At 43.3% G+C, this 20,260-nt stretch overlaps 1 long non-coding RNA gene across 1 annotated transcript; it reads left to right on the plus strand.

Annotated features, from left to right (window-relative positions):
- Window positions 1-1,656: 1,656 nt before the first annotated feature.
- On the plus strand, window positions 1,657-19,924 carry LOC123636447. The gene is made up of 3 exons (XR_006734539.1): window positions 1,657-2,049; window positions 2,427-2,574; window positions 19,828-19,924. It is a non-coding gene; the product is annotated as an uncharacterized LOC123636447 (long non-coding RNA).
- The last annotated feature ends 336 nt before the right edge of the window (window positions 19,925-20,260 follow it).

Consider the following 20,260-nt stretch of genomic DNA (forward strand, 5'->3'; position numbering starts at 1 on the left):
ATAAGAAATAATGGTGATATGACATCTCTTTGGTTCTCCTGGAGAGAGTTGGAACCCATTATATTAAGTGAAGTATCCCAAGAATGGAAAAACAAGCATCACATGTACTCACCAGAAAATTGGTTTCCCTGATCATCACCTAAATGCACATTGGGGAATGATACCAATTGGATATCAGACTGAGGTGGGGGGAGGGGGGAGGGGGTGGGTGTATGCCTACATGATAAGTGCGTTGCACACCGTCTGGGGAATGGTCATGCTTGAAGGTGCTGACTCGGGGAGGTGAGGGGTGGGGGGAGGGGATGGAGGTATGACTACATGGTGAGTGCCAGGCGCACTGTCTGGGGAATGGACACGCTTGAAACTCTGACTCAGGGGGATGGGTGGGACATGGGCAATATATATAACCTGAACTTTTGTACCCCCATAATAAGCTGAAATTAAAGAAAAAGAAAAAAAAGAAAGAAAAAAGGTTTTCAGTACACAGTTGGAAATAAAGCTGTAGAATCCAAGTGTCTCTGAGGGAGATGACTCGTTGACATAAATGCACACTAAGGTGTAAAGAACTGAGTCATTTAAAAGACTTATTTAAAAGTACACATGAGAGGGTAGTAGAAATGTGAAGTAGAAGAAGAGAGAAAGAGAAGAGGTGCTAATATGAGAAGGGAGGTGGTGACAGGAGGGCATATCGACAACTGGGCAGCTTGTGTGGGAGGCAGGGGAATGATCAAGTGAATAACAAGTGCTAACTTTTCTGTATTGCTGTATAAATTATGAATTTAACACAAATATTTTTAAAGAGCCTTCTTTATAAATTATGAATTTAATGAAAACATTTTAAAACGGTCTCAATTTCTGTTCTTAAATCTCAGTGATATGAAATAATATACATTTTCCATCTTTTTTTAATGACCTAAAAAATCAAATATGAGAACTTGAGATTTTGTGATCTATTACAGTGTGTACATTCTGAAGTTTATACTCATTTTCACTTTGAAGTGTCTTTGTTGTTTATTTTTCATTAAAACATTATGCCCATAAAAAAGAACATGTTTTTTCTTGTAAAAATGTTTTTATTTTTCTCTTTTGTTTCACTAAATCACTTCCAAAAACTGATTTCTTAGTTAAATTTGCTGCCCTTTTCTGTTCTTGACATTGAACACATACGCCCCCCCACCTCACCACTCCCAAAGATAAACACCTATAAATGTCAATTCATATGATTAAAATGCAGCAATTCCAATCGCACTGTGAACATTTGAGCCTGCTTTGCATTTTTCTAAGGTCTTTGGGGAAAAACACCTAATGAAAAATATATTTTCAACATGGAAATTGCAACTGGAGGCACAGCCTGCTGCGAAGAATTCAGAAATACTTGGCTAATAGGAGAACAGATTTGACAGATGGCTATTGGCACTGGGGACAAAGGAGTCTTCTGATTGGTGCTGCATGTCTCTGTGTGGGATTCAAGCTGCACACACCACTGAAGTTCAGACATAACAGGGTATTTCTGGAGAGCTGGTGGGACGGCCTTGAAGCCTGCTGTGGGAGGTCGTAGCCTGAGGCAAGAAGCAGCCAAAGAGAAAGACTTTCAACCAGTGAAAACAGGTGTTTCCCAAAGGCAGTAGGAATTCAGAAGACATAATTGCTATTAACCTAAATCTGCCCTTGCTTAGATGCCCCCATGTCTATCAGGGGATAAAACTGAAAGATAAACTGGAAATTCTGTAACACACCCTGCTCCAGCAATCCTGCTCTGGGATCCCTCACACAGCATGTAACACTAAATGGAGGGAAACCTTCTCTCTCACTGCTCTCTACAACTTTGCACAGCTCTGGTGCCCTGTGGCTCTCTCTCTGCAGCAGGATAGCCCGGGGTGGCAGCAGTGATGGTCATCCCCGGACAAGCTTCACTGGAGCAGGGGCAGGATCTGCTTGGGAGCGTGATGGTGACCACAAGCCAGGAAACTGCTGAGTGTGGTGGATATTTGAAGAGAGACCACGATGCTCACATAATGGCAATGCCTGCGGGTCTGTGCAGGTGTCATGGTAATGAGATTTCCCTATGTGCACAGCCCAGGGAGACTACCAGAAATACCTGGGTGGGAGTAATGGTGTGGGCAGGTAAGGGTCAGGCTATTTCATTTCTGTATTTGGCGGTCCCCAACCTTTCTGGCACCAGGGACTGGTTTCATGGAAGACAATTTTTCCATGGAAAGGGGAAGGGTAGAGGGGAAGCAGAGCTCAGGTGGTGATTCGAGGGATGGGGAGTGGCTGCAGCCAGCTCCTAACAGGCCATGGGCTGGTACCAGAAGACAATGGAGTGATATTATCTTAAAAAAAAAAAAAAAAAAAAAGAATTGTCAAATTAGAATTATATATCCAGTGAAAATATGTTTCAGCAATAAAGGTGAAAATTTTTTTAGGTAAACAAGCACTGAGAAAACTCATTGTCAGCACACCAGCACTGAGAAAGATGAAAGAAATTTCTTCAGGCTGAGGAATGTAATACAAGATGGAAATGAAATTTGGATACATACAAAAGATTGAAGAGTGCTAAAAATGGCAAAAAAGGTAGAAAACTTTAAATTACTTTTATTCTTCTAATTTTCTTTAAAAGAAAATGAACTGCTTAAAGCAAAAATTATGACATTATTTGGTGGTGTTTATAACATACATAAAATAAAATATATGATAATGATAGCACAAAGGCAGAGTGGGGAAAATGAATGTATACTGTATATGTGAAATGGTATAATGTTATTTGAAGGTAAACAGTAAGTTAAAAACAAGAACTGTAGTCCTATAACAACTACTAACCAAAAACAAACAAACAAGTAAATAAAAGAGTTATAGCTAATAATCCAATAAATAAGATAAATGGAATTATAAAAAATAGCAATTTAATAAAAAATACAGGAAAACAGAAAAATGAAACAAGAACCTGATAACAGAATTTCAAAATATATTTTTAAAAAACCTAACCTGATAAAACAGAAAATAGATAAGGACAAATCCACAATTATAGTTGAAGATTTCAATACTTTATCTTTAGGAATAAATAGAACAAGTAGAAGAAAAGTAAGGATATAGAATTCCTGAACAAAGCCATCAACCAGTTTTACCTAACTTACAATTGTAGAAAAATCCACTCACAACATTAGAATACACATTCTTTTCAAGTGTATATCCTTCATCCATCAAGATAGGAAATATTCACAATAAATTTAAAATGAGTCAAATTGTATAAAGTATGATCCCTGAACACATTGAAATTAAACTAGAAATTAAAGAACAGAAACATGTCTAAAACATCCTCAAAGAATTTAAAATTAAGCAACATACTTTAAATAACTCATGTGTCAATGAAGAAATCACAAGCTAAATTGGAAAATATTTTGAATTAAATGAATATAAAAATACAACATACCAAAATTTGTGAGCTAGAGTTAAAGTTGTGCGTAGAGGGAAATTTATGGCATCAAATATTAGAAAAAGGATAAAAAATCTTAAGTCAATAATTTAAGTCTCTATCTTAAGAAAATAGAAAAAGAAAAGTAAATGTGATAATAGGAGAAAATTAATAAAAAGTAGGAAATAAGAGAAGTTAATAAAACTGAAAACAGAAATATAATAGAGAAAATCAATGATAAATGTAATTGTTTGTTCTTTGAAAAGATCAACACAAATGAAAAACTCTAGCTAGACTTATCAGAAAAAAAATGAAGAAAATAGATAAACTAATAAAGCTCATTTAAGAAGACAGTAATCTGATTAGCGCTATATCTATTAAATAAATTAAATTTGTGGTTAAACACCTTCCCACAAAGAAAAATCCAGGCCCGGATCAGTTCACGGATAAATTCTATCAAACATTTAAGGAAAAAACAATACAAATCTTATACAAACTTCTCCAGAAAATAGTAGAGGAGAAAATAGTTCCCAAGTTATATCAGGCCATCATATGAGTACAGATTATGCCCCATCAATCTAGACACAAAAACCCCTAGTAAAATATTAGCAAATCAAATATAGCAATAAATAATAAGGAAAATTATCAAATTAAATGGGATTCATCTCAAGAGTGCAAAGCTGGTTTAACATTCAAAAATAAATAATTATAATTCATATCAATGGAATGAAAAAAGAAAAATCCTATGATCTTAATATATTTCACATAATTATTTGACAAAATTCAACATCCATTCATGATAAAAGCTCTAAGCAAATCAGAAACAGTAAGGGGACAAGTGGTTTTCTGAAAGGTCAGCAGAGGGAGCCAGAAACAAAAATTGTTCCTCTTGGTAACTATTTCCAGTGATTACATACAGATGAAGAAAAACAGACAACTTTTCCCTACCAGGCTATAACTTGGAACAGAATAATCCAAGATCCAAATATCCCATAATTTGGCAAGTACATGTGCCTGGTATTTCAGTCCCGCTGTGCCTCCCTGAGCCAGCCATATGGTCCTTGTCCCTGAGTGCTAGGAGAACAAATGTGACAGGCCAGCCAGTGTGGACGTCTGTATGGCCTCATGAGCCTCTTCAGGGTGGACACAAGAAGAGCAGAATCTAATTGGATTTTGGATTATGAGACTAAATGGCCAATACATTTCTCCTCAATTTTTTTGTTCTAATAAGTTAAAGAATGGCTTTCCTTAAGGTAATAGTGTTAACCTTTCTGAGAGATGCGTTATAGAGCGGTCTGCTGACAAGCCTTTCCATCTGATCCATAAAGGAATCAGCCAATTACCCAGCATGATAGCATGAAGTTGATTTTATGTTAGGTCAGCAAATGAATCAAATAGGTAATTTATAAATAAAAAGGAGAATTGGCCATAGAAAGGAAGGAAAAAAAAATAATTCAACCTAGGATTGCAATTAGGAAGAGAAATAGCAATGCTTTAAAAAAAAAACACACAAACTTGAATTCTAGAAGAAATGCATTGATGAACAGAATCCATTAAGTTCCTGAACAAATAGAATAATAACAATAATTTTGTACTAATGGAAGAACTTCAGATTATTTCCTGGGTATTAGTGGGGAATGATGACCAGAACCAAATGGAACATAAGTATCATTTGAATCAGAGTCTTTATTCTTCACAAGGTGCATGAAATAATGATTATGGCATGAGCCAGGCTTAAAATAATTATAGAGCATTTATTTATTTATTTATTTATTTATTAACTTACTTACTAGCTTAAGAGAGTCCCCTGCAATGGGTCAGACTTGGCTTTTGTAGCTTCTTCTATGGATAAATGCCAGCCTAGGAGCTCTGAGAGTTGTTCCATCCGGAGGATACACTTAGCTTTTGGTCCACAGTGACCTCTAGCCTAAGTGGCTCTGGACCCTGCTGGACACCCCCCACCGCCAATCTCCAAGATGTCGCTGCAGCAGCTGAGTGACAGCTCCTTCTCAGAAGGGCAGAGTCCTCAGTCACCTGGCAATTTCCCAGGGCTGAAATATTTGCTCTCTGACATGAACTTGGTGGCTTTTTCTAGTTCTTATATAACTGGGAGTCAGCTAGGGGCTGATCTGCCCCTTGAGATGAAGGTAAAATTGCCTTCAACTCTTGAATAACTTGGCCTATGCAAAGTGACAACGAAGATCTCTGCCACATCTCCCCAGTGTGGACTCACCTTATGTAGTTCTTGGAGTCTCTTCTGCCTCCTTGGCCTTCTGCTTCCTCCTGGTTTGTCTGGGTCATCTCATGTCAAACTTGAAACTTGGCTTTTTTAGTTTCCACCCAACAAAATCACTTACATGGAGTGCAACCCCTTCCCTCCCGACAGCACCCATTTCTCTCTTATTCCTTCTCTGCCCTCTGCTGGATTTCCCAAGGAGGTCCAAGGGCTTCTGTATTTGCAGAACATTCAGCTTGTTTCTCTGGAGGCTTGGTGCTGCCTTCGTGGAGGTCCATGGTGCTGCTGGTGGTGGCTCAGGGAGGAATAGATGTGAACTTTCCTCCCAGGTCCTTCTCAGAATATTTTTCCAAAAGGGAAGAGTGCCCTTGCTAAGATAAATTTTGGTGCAAACCATAGCTTAATATTTTGTCAACCTCAATACAGTGATTTAAACTCAATTGTTGGTATTCTTGAAAGACCGGCTACTGCCACCTACATTAAGTTCCATTCACAACCTTGACTTGATGCATGGAAATGCCTGTCTGAAGAAAGGAAAAAAGTTGAGAATATTCTTTAGTACGAACAATGTGTGCTACAAATGCATTCTTGTTAAAGTAATATACAGAAGAAAAGAAAAATCCAATCTGTTCAGATGGGCATATACCAATCATAAAAGGGAAATCATCTTATTATTTCCCTTCCTCCCCCTCCTCTCTTGCTGCTCCCCGGAGGTAGCTACTTTTGGACATTTCTGCTTTTAGCTCTTGGTGATGGTTACAGTTGCAACTTCCCCGACGAGAGGGATGACTAGCCCTGAGCAGGAGGGCGGGCCGTGTGCGCTGGAAGGCTTAGCTCGAAACCTGTGGGCAGGAAGTCAGGCTTGAAACCACTCTTAAAATGCCGAAAGCGGATGGGCCCTTTCATGGCTGGTTTCCTCCTCAAATCGAGTGGTTCTCAAACCAGCACCTTCAGCACTACCCGGGAACTCGGTAGAAATGCCAATCTCCCCGCCCCCCACACCCAGATGTATTAAATCAGAACCTCTGGGGGTGGCGCTCAGCAGTCGGCCTGATGGTTTAGCAAGTTCTCTAGGTGTTTTGATGTCTGCTCAAGTTGCAGAAGCACTAAGACAACCAAAAACAACAACAACAACAAAACGAAACAAACAAACAAAAAACCCAAACCATAATTTCTCTTGCCATTGATTGGTTTAGGGGCGGGTACGTGACCCTGCTCAGGCTAATGAAGTGTGTTGGGAGGTTTGTTTTAGGGGCTCTGGGAAATGTTCTTCCCTAAAAGAGATGCTCGTGAAGAAGGGAGGCCTCCTCAGCCCTTGCTGGATGGAGACGGTTTCCCGCCTAGGGGAGAGGCATAGGACTGCTGCTGCCACCTTGTGGTGCTGGGATGTGTGACACTCTGAGTGGGAAAAGCTGGAAGGTGGGAAGCCTCTGATGGGTAATGACATCTCAGAGCCCCCAAATGAACCATCCGGGAGCCACCCTACCCTGGCCTTCTTGTCGTGCAATATGTTCTTTTAAGTTAAAAAGTAGTTGAGTTTAGGTTAGTGGTGAAGTACCCCAATAAGGTACTATTCTGGAGCGATGTCTCCTCCCAGACACACGGATCAAGTGGCTGCAAAGAACAGCTCTCTGGCTCCAGGCTGGGCCACAAAAGCCACTATCTGTGAATGGGTGGGGGGAAGGAACCTATCCACAGGTGTTTGTTCGTATTCATACCTGTCATTTCCGAGGCCGGGGCCCTTCCAGCTGCCTGCTCTGCTGCTGCCTTTTCCACGCCACGTTCTGAGCTGTTGTTTCTTCTGCTGGTGTTTCTCCCTCAGTGTAATCGCACCCATCAACTGCCAAAAACTAGCCTGGTGATCCTTTCCTGTGCCCGTCTTCCTCCTGTCATTCTTTACTGCCATCTAGGTGGGACTGGGGACAGCAGAGAGGTAAGGAGTATGTTTGCCTTACCAGCTTACGTCGGAAGGCCCAGGTAGTTTGTTTGCCTTTTTTGACACTTGGCACTCATTGTCCCTGGTAACCCATTTCAAAAGAAGAAGGAAAGATGAAATAGAGGAGGGGGACAGCTGCTCAGCGAGTTCCCCTCTTGAAAATCCATGTAACCCTTTGGGGACATACTCTGATGCTATGGGAATGATTCCTAACTCTTACGTTCCGTGGCTCCTCCCCAGAGCATAGACAGAACTGTCAAGACGGACAGGGACACTGCCGTGGGTCAGCTTGACGAGGGAGAGCCCCACGGGGTTCCTGAGTGTGCCCTGGATTGCTCCCATCTTTCCCTGGGGCTTGCATGGACACCCTTCTCTCGCAGAAGGTAACTCAGAAGATGGGAAATATGAGTTCTTTTGCCTTCATAATTTCATAAAACTGAAGCTTCAATTGTCTGGCACAAACAGATTGAGAATGTTTATATGTAGTTTTATTCAAACCCTCAACCACATGATGTCATCTTGAGGTAGCTCTTACATTGGTGAGAAACCACTATGGGGTCTCTAGGCCCATCTCAGATCGGCATCCTTCTTCTACTTTATACAGTTTTCTGACCCAGACTTCCTTCAGTCTGCAGTGGTTTTACCACAGCCTAGCAACCTGGTTGAATAATACATTCAGGCTTTTTCTCTTTAAATGTCAGAATGTGACATTCTATATGTTTAGGAGTATTTATATTCCTTAATATTTCCGTTAAAGTTAAAAACAGTCATGCAGGAATATGTTCTGAGACGTGTTGTTAGGCAATTTCATCGTTGTGCAAACATCATAGAGTGTACTTACCCAAACCCAGGCGGTACACACCCAGGCTATATGGTAGCGTGTTACCATGTTACTGTACTGAATACTGTAGGAAGTTGTAGCACAATGGTATTGTGTGTCTAAACATAGAAAAGGTACAGTAAAAATACAGTATTATAATTTTATGAAACCACATTGTATGTGCAGTTTGCGGTCAACGGAAACGTCGTTATTTAGTGCATGATGGTATATGTTAAACTTTAGATCCTACACTTTATAAATCAGAATTTTTAAAGGGCAAGTTCTGGCAGAACATTGTGATCTGGCCCAGGGTCAGGATGTTGAGGCTTTTACTGGCTCTAGAACTGAGTCAATTCACTCTTTTCTTTTTGAGTGTTAGGCTCTTCCTCTGCAAAAGATGAGAGTTTAATCACAGCCTCTGACAGGTTTGCGGAGCTGGGGCTTGACACGGGTGTCAGGTGACAACTGCAGTGCCGTGTCTGTGTGAAGCCATAGGTCAGCACTGCGAGCCACAGCACCAGCACCACCGTTCAGAGCGACAGCAGTCACTTGACCTTTTGTGTTCTAACTTAAAAAGCAGATGCATATTCCTATGGCTTTTCTTGTAGAAACCTTATCTGTAAGGCACCGGCAGGAAAGCTTTGGCTTCTCCAAAGTGGGAGTGAAAACTAGGATACGTTTCAAGGCATACTGTGTGTGGAGATTTTTGTGATTCTTCCTTCCACTTACTCACATGTAAATTGACATATTTTATAGTAATATACTTTTATTCTCTCTTTCCAAAGCAATGAACTTAGTTTTCATAGAAAGAGCTCTGTTTTTCCCTTTGTACTCATATTTCTTTGGTTTAAGTAATCTACTTCATCATGTAACTAGAAGAGTAAGTACAGTCTGTATTACCCTGGGACGCATTAGCTGGAAATGGGTACAGCTGAGTTTATCCGTACACTTTACTTGGGGGAAGCAGAAGTGAATGGCTGCTATCAGTTGTGAGCACTCAACAGACACCGGCCACCAATCGAGGAGTTTTAGAAAGGATGGGAGAGAACTGGGAAGTTAGTTAAGCACAGATCTGTTAAAAGAATCTCTTCTGTGCTAATCAAATGTGTTCCCTCAGAGTGGTCCTCTAGAGCCTGGCTACTCAAATTGTGGTCCAAGGACCGGCAGCATCACATCATCTGGGAGCATGTGAGAAATGCTGAGTCTTAGGCCAGACCCTGGGCTTCCTGACTCAGACTCTTCATCTTAACAAGACCCAGGTGATTTAAATTCACAGGGAAGTCCACGAATCACTAGTGTCAGGTCAGCCTTAGGGCCTCTGTTCTTCCCATGCTACACGTTCTCCCTTGGTAGGCTTGCCTACTTTTGAATCTGGTACAAAATAGATATGTCATAAATAGGTAATAATCTTCCTCTGAAAAAATGAGAAAGGTGGTCTCGTTGGAAATTTCTTCCAGGGGCAACTTTTGGGCCACCTGAGAAAATTGGTTTCATAACCTTTGTATGAGTTTCCTCTTGCTGCTGTGACAAATGACCACAAACTTAGTAGCTCAAAGCAACATAGATTTATTCTTTGATAGTTTTGGAGGTCAGAAGTCTAAAATTGGTCTCACTGGAGTAAAGTCCAGGTGTCAGCAGGGCTGGTTCCTTCAGGAGGATCTGGGGAGAGAATCATTTCCTTACCTTTTGCAGCTTCTAGAGGCTTCCTATAAAACTTGCCTGTGGCCCCTTTCTTGCATACCTCTGACCTTTGCTCTGTACTCACATTTCCTACTCCTCTAGTCACATCTCCTGTCTCCTTATAAGGACTTTGTCATTACAAGTAGGGCCCACCTGGATAATCTGGGATGATGTCCCCATCTCAAGATCCTTCACTTAATCATATCTGAAAAGTGCCTTTACTGTGCTGTGAAATAAAAGAAATATATATATATTGGTCTCTGCCCATGGTTCTGGATACAGAGCTCCTAAACCCTTGTCATTTCCTAAGTGCTAAGGGTGCTAGCAGCGTCTTTTGTTCTAACATTTGGTCTTTGACCCTGGTTCCTGACACAGAGTTCTTAAATATCTTGGTATTTTCTGGGTGATAGGAGCATGTTTTGTTCTAAGAAGGCAACTCTCGATCGTCCCCTAGGCAGCTTCAGGATGGAGGCTGGTCACCAGAAAGACCAAGCCATGATTAGAGGTTTGGAACTTTCAGTCCTCTGAGGAGGGCAGAGGGGCTGGAGATTGAGTTAATAATAGATCAATAATTGATCATGCCTACATGATGAAGCCTCCAAAAAAAAAAAAACCCTCTAAAATATGGAGTTTGGAGAGCTTTGGGGTTGGTAAACATATCCACGTTCGATAGGGTGGTGCACCCCAACGCCACAGGGAAGGAAGCTCCTGCACTCAGGACCCTTCCAGACTTTATCCTACATACCTCTTTATGTCCTTCATTATATAATAAACTGGCAAACCGAAGTGTTTCTCTGAGTTCTGTAGGCTATTCTAGCAAATTATCAAACCCAAGGAAGGAGTCCTAGGACGCCTGATTTATAGACTGTCATTCAGAAGTACCGGTGACAACCTAGGACTTTTGATTGATGTCTCAAGTGGGGACAACCTTGTGAGACTGAGCCCTTGACCTTCGGGACCTGATGCTAACTCCAACTCCAAGTAGACAGTGTCCGGCCTGAATTGAGTTGTAGGATACTCAGCTGGTGTCAGAGAATTAGTCAAGATGGCAAAAAAAAAAAAAAAAAAAAAGCCAAACCAAACAAAAAAAAACTCCACACATTTTGGTGACCAGAAGAGAAATGTTGAAAATATAGAGAAAAAAAGTTCTTTTATACACACGTTTTCAAGTGTGTATAAACACATTCTCAAGTTCTAGGTACTAGGACATGGATATCTTCAGGGGACCATTATTCAGCCTGCCACAAGCTTATTGTCAGATACTGTTTTAAGGTAATTTAACAATTATTATTACTACTCTTTAACAAGTGCCTTCTATGAGCCAGGCACTTTACCTATACCTGAGACCTAATGCTCACAGGAATACCCCACAATAGATATTATCATCCTGCTCTTGTAAATGAGAAGTCTGGGCTTCAGAAATCACAGTGAGTAATGACAGAGCGGGGATGGCACGCAGACCCCCAAGGGCTCAGGCCTTCTGAACTTCTCCTGGTGCCTGGCTCCGGTCACCATCGGAATCACCTGCTTTATTCCCAAACTCAGCATGAGTGACGTCTACCGTCAGGGTTGTCCAGTGATCTAAAGCCCATACTTATTTTGAGAAGGGACATTTGTTATAAATGTTATGCAAAGAACAGTGGATGGGTTTGGTGTAAATCTCTAGCAACTTCCTGTGTGCTATCAGCTGACTGATCAGGGCCCTTTTCTAGAAATCAGCTCCCATCTAGAAGGCCCCATCTTTAAAATCACAGGTGTCAGACAGAAATGCTGTTCCCAGGCAGGGGGTTGGGGCTTGAGAGAGGCCCCTCTAATGAGCTCCCTGGTAAACCGTGGCTCAGGTGTTTAGCGGAGCTGAGGGATGAAGCTGGGACAGAACAGAGATCACAGACGTGGAAACATTTCCGTCTTTTAAAAAATTACCTCTTGTACTTGCTCTGGAAATTTTGCTTTGTGCAGAGATCAAATTCCTCTCAATTATATGGCCATAATCACTTTGTTATTGGTATCACCTGAATGAGGGTGAGGGCCACAGTCTGTTTTTAGCCTTTTCCCACCTCCCAGACCCAAAAGTCCTACAGCAAGGTGGGAAAAATCTATGTGGTTTTAAAACTTGTAGGCTATTTTCTGCTACACTCCCTTCACCCCAGATGTTTTGGGGCATTTGAAGGTGATCCCAATACACTCCTCTGCTTGAACAATGTTATCTTTCAAAACTGAAATAAATTTTTATAGAAATCCAGCTGTGCTCACAGATGTGACCGAATGCAGAAACTTGCACATAGGGCACCCCCAGACCCCAAGGCCTTATTGTTGTTTAACATCCTCATTGCTTTTTTCCTGCCGCAAGTATCTGGAACCACACATGAAACTTCTTGGTGACAACTTTACCCAACACCAACTCGAGATTAACATTGGAAATGGTTATGTTTCAAATGAAAGTGTGCACAACTTTTAATTGTACTGGGTACGTCAAATTTCATAAATAAATTTTTTCCATAACAGATAAAGAGTGGTAACTTCTTTTATGAAACTGGCCCAAATTGATTTCCTCTTTTTGCCATCAGAACTAATAATCAGAAATTAATTCCATGTTTTATTTTGAATTTTATACTTTATTTTAATGATCACATTATATATTTTCTGACCATTAAGGTTTGCAACAGTATATTTTCTGACCATTAGAATTTGCAACAACTTATGGACAAAATATGGATTTCTGACCTGACCTGTGAGCAAACTATCCCTCCATTCCCTGCCTCTTTTCTGTAAAATGGGATGACTGATTCCTGCCCTATTTATATACAAGTTTGTGAAGAGAGTCAGAGGAAACGGATTTGAGATGATTGTGAAAGTCGATTGTTTTCTTTGCCAATGTGTGGATTTCATTTACAGTGAAGTTACACACATGCTCCCACTAGCTCCTTCCTTCCCCCCGAAGGTCTGGGTGTTCGTTGTGTAATTACTCAAGGTGAACCATGACTTTCATATCAGCGGCGAGATCAGCTGGCTTTGCCACTTCCTGTTCGGGTGGAGCCCTGCTGAGCATCTCGTGATCTCAGGAGAGTAGAAGCTGGCTGGTGGAACAGTCCAGGTTTGGCTTAAAAATATTATTCTCCCACTGTCGTGCTGGGTTTCCTCTCAGTGAAACCTCAGGTAGACAGAAGATTACAAGTTTGCCTTTCTGCAACTTGGATCCCTTTCCCTTCCTTGCGTATCAGGATTATAATTCTCCCCTCTTCCTACCTACCCATCCCCACGATACCACTTCCTTCCACTGAGTATGTCTAAGCTGATCAAATTGGGTGTGTCATTGTTTGCACCCGTGCGCTGGGCCACTGGGCAGGCAAGTGGCCCAGCACGTGTGCACCAGTGGTTTGTGGTCCAGAATTAGTCACCACCCTGAGCATCTCAGCATTGCAGTGCTTTGGGGACGGACAGTGTCCTTCCTCCCTCCTCTACCTGCCCCACCCCAGCTGGCCCGAGTTGGCGTGGCACCCTGACAGGCCTTTTAAACAAGGAAGGGCAGGTCTTGCAGGCTCCTCGAGTTGGAGCAGGTAGAGCACATTTTAACTTGTTGGCTCTCCAGCTCACTTTCTCAGTAAGGCATGCAGAAGGAATAAGTGATATCCCCCCTTCCCCAAGGGTGAGAGCAAGTCACAGGGGAGCAGTAACCAGGGTGACCACAATGTCTGTGGGCCAACAAGACCCTGAGAGGGCAGATTACTGGCCTAAGGACAGTTGGTGGTCTGGTGGCCATGTTGTCAGCTTTTGGCCAGGAAAGCCCTGAGGAGGGTCACACGAACCCCTGGTTACCCACAGGTGGGGAGCAGGACCCAGTGGGCTGCTGCGTTCAATCCTTTGGCTCCTGCTCGTGGAGTGAAGGGCTAGGGGAATAATGGGACCAAAGATGTGCCCTGGGACAAAGCAGCCACCACACAGATACACCCTGGGGCCTTCTGGGAATAGAGAACTGGGCTCCTTAAGACCCATCAGGAGTCTCCAGATGGAATCTCTTTGCCATTGAGTAAGCCACACGACAGGCAGAAGACAGTTAATATAGGGCCCTTTATTGCAGAATGCAGTGTCTGTTCTGGATGATCAGGAGAGAGCAGACACACCTTCACAAGTCTTGAACTGGACTCACAGGAAATAAGTTGACATACCTGTGTGGGGTGCATAACTTCCTAGAGACTCTGGATGCAAAGCTGAACACCCCTGCCAAGACCACAGGCACCTGGACACAGTCCGCTCTGTCAGCATGGACTGTAAGATCCCAGCAGGATGGGTATAACTCCCAGGGTCTTCACCCAGAAAGAAGTTAGGAAAGAAAGGGTAGAGGGGACCCAGGAAGGGAAAAGTGGATGGGACAAACCTGCTGGGGGAGACCATCATCTAAAGCAAGATGGCTAACAGCATTTTTGTTAGATGAGAAATAGAGCAGTTTTTAATTCTTACATTATGGGTAAAATGTATTCTGAAAGCCTGCAAGGGAAAGCCCCCAGGCTCAGCAGAAGCCTGGGAGAACCAGGACAAATGCGTGTGAGACTGTTGATCTTGTCACTTGGCTTGGCTGATCTGCACGGGGCAGTGGCTCATGCTCAAGGCCAGGAGGAAATATCTGGGCTTATGAGAGACTGCAAGGAGCCACCTGGGTGGCTGCTGGTTAATAGTGAAAAAGGCCGAGTGGAGCCACGGTGAGGGAAGGAGAGTGATCAGCAGAGGGAGGGGATTCTGGTGGACTTACCCACACGGCTCCTTGGGGAGCCTGCCCAGACCTATAGACTTATTTGGAGACCAGCTGCAAAACAGAAAACCAGTGGGCTATGCAAGACTTGGAGAGGCCTTTGAAAATGACAGGAATGGGCTACGTGGATTGGGAATCCCCTTGCAGCTATTTGTCATAGTTGGGGGAGAGTAAGAGGGGGCAGATAAAAACCTAGGGCATTTTTGGGAGGAGGGTGAGCATCTAGAACATGGTCAAGGAGGAAGACTGACAAAAGGACCCCCTTCTTGCCCCAGGGCTCCATCTAGGGATTAGCAACAAGTCCACCAGGTTCAAGGGACTTGGAGGAGAAAAAGGAGGGCACTCTTGGCATCTCAACCACTGACATCCATCTTTGGGGGCTGGTATGAGCTGAGTGCTTGAGATAGGCTAGTGTGGAGGGGCTCCCTGCGGGACCCCTCAGCTGTAGGGAGACTCCGGGACCCTTGAGAATGGTAGGATGAGGGACTGGAGAAGCTATTCCTCCACCTCCTTGCTCACCTGGCCTGCTTGGCCAGGTCGTCTTCTCTCTTCCTAATCCAGATATGATAGACCATGGCCTGGACTGATGAGCCAATGTGGCCAGAGAGCAGAACCATGCAGGTGAGTGGGACCATCAGACGGGTGACCACAGGTGCTGTCTGGGTACCTGGCAGCACAGCTACCCTTCTTCCAATGGGCACGCCTGAGTCCCTCCTGGACTCAGCTTCACACGGGACTAGGCCCCCAAACTCTCCAAGTGTTAGGGAGCTGACTTTCTCCCCAGCCCCCTAAACACCTGGCCTCTCAGCTTAAATCGCCTGACATCTGAGCAAAACCTCTCTCATACTAGCTGCTTTTTTAAAAAAAGAAGAGCAACAATGGGCCACTGCCTCAGCTGGGACATGACCAACAGGGCACAATCTCTGCAGGATGCTGAGAGAATGGGGGCCACAGGCACCTGTTGACTCAGGCTGTTACCAATTGTACTTACCACTGTTCTTCCTGAGCCACTTTGGGTGACAAAACATATTTAAGGTCAAGGAAACAAGTCTTTTTACATTATCTAGACCATGTATCCAATGGACCTAGCCCCAAACACTCATATCCAACTGCCTACTGCACCATCTCCTCTGGATGTTTACTGGGCATCTTTAGCTTACTATGGGCAAATCTCTGCCCATCTCCCAGCCTGCTCCTTCCCCATCCTTCCCATCTCAGCAAGTGGGACCTCCACTGTTCCATTTCTCAGGCCATGACCTTGGCTTTTCCCTTTGTTCCTTTCTCTCTCTCACACCCTTCATCCAGCCTGTCAGGAAAGCTGACAACATCGATCCAGGATATATTTGGAGTCTCGGCATCTCTCACCACCTGCCTGTCTACCACCAGAGCCTTTGCTGGTCCACATGGTGTTGATTTTGTAAAATTTAGAAAACATCACCCCCATGACTTAATGGGTAGGGCTGAGCCTTTGTGCAGAGAATGGTGCCCCCTGCTTTGATGGGTGCAGCGCTGCACTTAGGCCCTGGGCTGGATTCCGTCGAGGCCGATGCCCTGTGCAGTGCATCAGTGTACAAGCACATGCAGGGGGCTGGCTGGTCCACACTGGCGCAGACCCACCAGCCTCGCTCACTTGGGCCATTGCCAGCAGCTCCCATGTCTCTGCTTCTGCCCTTTGCTTGCCCACCCCTCAGTCTATTCTCAACGTGGAAGCCAGAGTGATCTTTTAAAAGTATAAATCAAATCAAGTCTCTCCTCTGCTATAAACCTCACTCCAAGTAAAAGCCAAAGTCCTGCCCAGGTCCACTCAGTCCTCTGTTATCTCTTTGACCCTGTCTCCATAAGCTCCCCTTCCTTCATGTGCTCCAGACACATGGCCTTCCTGCTGCCATGTCCCTTGATTGTACTAGGCTTGCTGCCACCTCTGGCGGAGCTCTTGCACTCACTCTTCCCTCCGTAAACACATCCACAAGGGTTTATCTGCCTTATTCTCACTTGCTTCAGGTCTTTATTCAAATATCACCTACTCTGTGAAGCCTTTTCTGCCCAACTATTTAAAACTGCAATCTCCCTCCCTGCTCCCCTAACCTGACACTTCTTCTTCCGCTTCCCAAGGCACTTTTGCTTTTTCTCCACAGCCATTACCACCATCTAACATTTGTATTTCACTTATTTATTTGCTTCATTGTCTGTATCTTCTCGCTAGGATAAGCTTCACGAAAGCAGGAACTTTTGGGTGTCTTGCAGTTGGCTGTGTTCTCAGCACCTAGAGCAGTGCCTGGTACCTAATAGGTGAACAATCATTTGATCTTTGTTGAATGAATGAGTGGCAGGAAGCAGAGTGGACCTATTATGTTGAGCCATATGAAATCATTTTTGCAGGTCAAAAGCTGTCAAATATTGGTAGCTTCATGTGGTTCAATCTAATATAACCCATTACAATGGCCCAAAGGAGGTGTCACGTGAGGGACATTTTCTCCTGTTTTGCTCTGTGCACTCCCATTTGAAAACACTGGGTTCTGTTTATAATACCTTGGTAACAAATGTCCCATTTAAATAGACACTTTTCTTCCTAACCCCATGATCCATGGATCAGCCTTCCTTCGGGTACAATGACAATAATGCCAGTCTTGGCCTTCAGGCCTCCAGATTTAAATTTTGTTTAGCCATGGGACAGACAGAAAAAGTAAAGGTTAATAGACTATCAAACCGTGGCCAGAAATCATGCCCAATAGCAGGGACCTTGGCAGAGGAGAGATCAGTAAGGAGACAGGCGGCTCCAACTCACTGCTTGGGGGTGGGGGGAGCAAGGCTCTTGATCTGAGCCCAGGAGCCTGTATCTGGTCCCCTGAACTCATACAGAGTGCTCAGAGGACAGAAATCTCTTCCTCCGCCAAGTTTTTGTTCTTTCTGTTTTCCCCATATATCCAAGGGAAAGGAAATAAAACCTGGAACCTGTGCCTTCTAAATCCAGCTTTTAAAAAGATATAGACTATTAAAATCCATATGAAAAAGACCTTTACGTTTGGTGTCTCCAAATGCCACATTTCTGGACATACATGCTGGGGAATCTGTCATTCAAGATCACAAGACGCAGCCATCAGCCCTGCGAGCCCAGCAGTAGCCACAGCGTGGCTGGCAGCCGAGGGCACCTGCAACGTGGGCCACATGCAAACGCCCGCAGGAGCCGGCTGGGAAACAGACACAGGTGAAACCGCTGGCTCATGCCCACAACGAAATGTGCTTTCTCCCCATCTGCTTGACCTAAGGCTACCTTTATTCTCCCCACTTTCGAATGAGATGTGGGTACAAAGTATTACTTTTTTCTCTTTCAACCTATCATGGGGAAAACAACAGTATGAGTGTGACTGCAATGGCTCCTGGCACTGCCTCATGGAGTGCGAGCGTTTGGGCCAAATTAGGGCACTTGACCCGTCTGAGAGGGTCAGCCTCTGCTGCGATCCCACCTAGTGATTAACAAGGCGTTGTCCCGCTGCACGAGGGCCTGGGTTCAGAGAAATCTCCCCCGGCTTTGTTCCATGAACAGAGACCTCCCGACAAAGGTGGACACTCGCATTCTGATTCTGGAGTCTTTCTTCACTCACAGACTCAAAATGTGTACAATTCAGAAAACCCAACTCCCCTTCTCCCTCCATGCATTTCTCTGATGCTTATCAGGGAGGCAGCTGGAGCATCATCCTCCCCAGGATTCATTTCAAGTCCCTGCATGTCACAACAGCAATGGTGATAAGGATGATGGTGACAACCACAACCTGGAGTGTGCAATGGGGAGGGAGAGGGAGCAATCTGGTGACAAGTGACTTTCTCCAGCAGATCTCATCATTCCCGAGAAAATATGACTAGTTTTTCGTGCACGCAATCACTTAAAACTTCTAGAAACCAGGCAGGGGTTAGTGGAAGATAGCACTTCCGTGGAGCAGAAGTACATAGGAAAACGTCCACTGGAAATTTGAGATGATATTGAGCACAGTATACATCAGCTTCTCCTGAGGAAGGATTAAAAAGAAATAAAACAAAAATAGTAGAATTGAAGTCAAAGTTAGAAACTTGAGTTTTTAGCTGGATGTGGTCTTGAGGAAATGCAGGTTCAGTGTGGCTACATCTTTGGATGTTTCATGAAGCAGGACCTCATGCTTTGGAAAACCAAACCAGCCAACAAGCACAGGAAAAGATGCTCAATGTCATTAGCCATCAGGGAAATGCAGATCAAAACCCCAATGAGATAGCATTTCATATCCATTAGGGTGGTTAAAATAAAAAGGACAGATGATAATAAGTGTTGAGGAGGATGTGGAAAAAATGGAACTCTCATACATCTCTGCTGGAAATGTAAAATGGTGCAGCTACTTCAGAAAACACTCTGGCAGTCCCTCAAAAGTTTAAACATATAGTCTCCATATAACCCAGAAATTCCACTGCTAGGTCCATACCCAAGGGAAGTGAAAGCATATGTTCACACACATACTTGTGCATGAATGTTCACAGCATCATTATCCATAATAGACAAAAGGTAGAAACAATTCAAACGTCCATGACCTAATGAAGAGATAAACAAGGTTTGGCATGTCCATACAATGGAATATTATTTGGCCATGAAAACAAATTTCTGATACCTGCTACAATAGGAATGAACATTATGCTAAGGGAAAGAAGCCAGTCACAAAATGCCATGTATTAGAGTATATGGTTCCATTATATGAAATGTCCAGAAGAGACAAATCTATAGAGACATTAAGTAGATTAGTGGTCACCCAGAGCTGGGACAAATGGGGAGGGTCGGGTTTCTTTTGGGGATGATGGAAATGTTCTAAAACTGATTGCGGTGATGGCTGCATGACTCTGTGAAATATGAAGTCATTGAATTGTACACTTTAAATGGGTGAATTGGATAGTATGTGAATTGTGCATCAATAAAGCTGTTAATAAAAAACAAGCAGTGAAGTGAAGGACTAACATGAGCCACTCTCTCCAAATGCAGAGAACAGTAACAGAGATGACGAAATGAAAGACAAGGAAGTGACAAAGTGGAGAGCTAGCTTGCAGATAACTGGAATTTCTGAAGAAGATCAGTAGGATAAATCACAAATAAAGATACAAGAAAACCTCCCTGCACTGATTCCTTGAAAAATTACTTAGATACATGGACACCAGGCGCATCCGACCCCTACAAATGGCCAATAAGCACATTCAAAAATAATTTTAGTTTCACCATTTAATAAAAAATTATTTGCTTATTCAATTGGAAATGACTTTTAAAAAATAATGACAATATCAATTATTAGTGAGGCTATGAGGGAACCAGGCCCCACATATATTACTGATGAAAACATAAACTGATAGAACCTTCTGGAGGGCAATTTGAAAATACATACCAAATCTTAGCATATTCTTATCCCCTTTCCCAGCATTTA

This window comes from Lemur catta, chromosome 4 (assembly GCF_020740605.2).
Source record: "Lemur catta isolate mLemCat1 chromosome 4, mLemCat1.pri, whole genome shotgun sequence".
Taxonomy (NCBI): domain Eukaryota; kingdom Metazoa; phylum Chordata; class Mammalia; order Primates; family Lemuridae; genus Lemur; species Lemur catta.